Below are 2,866 nucleotides of genomic sequence, written 5' to 3'. Positions count from 1 at the left end.
TTTTTGTAGTTTTAACCTAGCTTTTTATGATTCTATTTTTCTCTCCTTTCTTTGCATATGGGTGTTTTTTCTTCACTTTTTAGCAGTTGCTCTAGAATTTTTTTTTTAAGATTTTATTTATTTATCTGAGAGAGGGAAAGAGAGAGGCATGTGGAGGGAGAAACAGGCTCCCTGCTCAGCAGAGAGCCCAACCTGGGGTTCGATCCCAGGACCCTAAAATCATGACTCAAGCCAAAGACAGCCACTTTAACTAACTGAGCCACCTAGGCATCCCTGTTCTACGAGTTCATGATATATGTTTACAACTTATCCAAATCTCCTTTCAAATAATATTATATTTTACCACTTCACAAGTAGTGTACTTTAAAATAAGAAAATAAGCCTAATTCCTCCTCCCCATTCCTTGTGTTGCTGCTGTCATTCTCTTATGTACATAAGTATACATAGCATATATCTATATCTATATCCATATATATATAATGCATACCAAGATATATACATAAGCATATGTAACCAAATATATTGTTGGCACTGTAATTCTGAACAAACTGTTCTCTTAGATTAATTATGAATAAGAAAAATCAACACACATGTCTTTTTCAGCTGAAAAAATGCAGTCAGCAGATATCAAAACTGCAACTGCTTTACCTTGTGCTCTCTGGAAGGGCTAGTACATCCATAACTTTTTGTTTTTCACAACGTGTAGCAGAACGTTAAAATAAGACTTTTCCTAAGAACTTCAAATAAGTTCAGAAGCTGAATACACTAGGTGCCAAATAAAAACATTTCTAAAACAACATGATAGACTATTATTTTTGGAGTTAAATGAATAGTACATGAAAAACACTTTGTCTTTGTTAAATAAAACTTCCTTAACCTCCACCAGTTTAGGAAAACATTTGTAATGATTCTTCCTTTGCCAATATTGTGCTCCTGTTACTTAGAGTTACAAAATATAATTATAAAAGATTTTTTGCTTTGAAGTAATTATAAACAAGGAAAACTTAAAGAAAGGCTCCAAATTTATTTTTTTCTTTCATTGCTAAATACTAATAAAAACATTTTTTTTCAAGATTTTATTTATTTATTTGTCAGAGTGAGAAAGAGCACAAGCAGGGGGCGAGTGAGTGGCAGGTGGAGGGAGAGGAAGAAGCAGGTTCCTCACTGAGCAAGGAGACTAATGAGGGACTCCAGGACTCTGGGATCATGACCTGAGCCAAAAGCAGACACTTAACCAACTGAGCCACCCAGGCGTCCCTAATAAAAACATTTTGCTATAAGAAATATTATATCATGGGGCACCTGGGTGACTCAGTGGGTTAAGCCTCCGCCTTCAGCTCAGGTCATGATCTCAGCGTCCTGGGATTGAGACCTGCATCGGGCTCTCTACTCAGCTAGGAGCCTGCTTCCCCTCTCTCTCTGCCTGCCTTTCTGTCTACTTGTGATCTCTGTCTCTCTGTGTTAAATAAATAAATAAAATTTTAAAAAAAGAAAAGAAATATTATATCGTGAATAAGATTGAGAGCAGGAGCAAGTTGGATGTGTGCCATTAAAGAACTTACACCACACAAAGATGGTATAAAAAGAATGATGGGTTCAACTCTCAAAATGGTCAACTTTAATTTTAAAACTTAAAAAAAAAAAATCTGGCACTATAACAGACTTTCAGCTCTAAATATTGTAAGATTGTACGGTATAAGATGAGTTCATGACGACTCATCTAGAGATTGTATTTTTCTCGCTGTTCTTACAGCTAACAGTGGCCATATGATTATGTTTGTATATGAAATAAGTATAGAAGTATAGTTTTGTCATTCGAAAGTCAGGGCCAGAGAACTTCGAGCTTATAATCCACCAGTCCCTTTTTTCCCTCCTATTGTACCATCACAGATGTAGCAGCCATCAATGTTTGACCTTGCAAACGAGTACATGCCTTAGTGCTGGAGAAGAAACCTGCACCTTGAATGATCTGGTGGAGCATTGTTTCCATACAAACTTACAGTGGAAGGACTCTAACATTTTTAAATTGTTCAATAGCCTCCAAAGTGATCTCTGTCTCCAGTATCCCCACTTTATAGTCTCTCTCCTGCTCAGAGGGATAGGTGATAACTCTAAACTTTAAAGCGTGTCTGATAACACTTAAGACTTCACTGGGTCTGACCCAGATCCCAGCTATCTTTCAACCTCATCCTCAATGCTATCAGGATCCTGGATGATTCTTAGTATTGCTCACTACCATTGTATATTTGCTAATTTATTTCCTTTGTTTTAAAATACATTTTGTCTAGTCTTTCCTCAATTAAATCTGAGTCATTCTTCAAGATCTAAAAGTAATGCTACCTCCTCTGTGAGGCCATCTAAAATCCTTCTGAATATAAACAATTGTTGCTTTTGCAGACAACCAAGTAGTTCATTTGTAACATTACTTAACACCCAACACATCTTATTTTATGTTACAATATTTGCTCCAAAGATCCACCAAAAGAGAGAATTCTGATTTACTCTAAAAATACCCAATAGCAATGGGTTCTTTGTTTGGATTATATGTTTCAGTAGGAAAAAAAATACTGTTGTTCAATTTTAATAATATCAAGTAAAGGCAATTTTAAAAGGACATCCAGTTTCACTAGTGGTATAAGTAGGAGTATATTTTTATATACTATTAAGAAGACAATATATAAGTTCATATTGAAAGACAAATTGCCCATAAAACTGTAATTGATTTCAAAAGAATATGGTAGCATTACATTACATATGAAAGGAAAAGGGGGATTTAAAATTTTCAATGTGAAATTTTATTTTCTGATATTTTTAAACAGTTTTGTCATATTGGTGCTATAAATAGTTTTATAATTTAATAAAATTT

The sequence above is a fragment of the Enhydra lutris genome, unplaced genomic scaffold (assembly GCF_002288905.1).
Source record: "Enhydra lutris kenyoni isolate GAN:26980312 unplaced genomic scaffold, ASM228890v2 scaffoldscaffold9, whole genome shotgun sequence".
NCBI classification, from domain to species: domain Eukaryota; kingdom Metazoa; phylum Chordata; class Mammalia; order Carnivora; family Mustelidae; genus Enhydra; species Enhydra lutris.
This window is presented reverse-complemented; position numbering follows the sequence as displayed.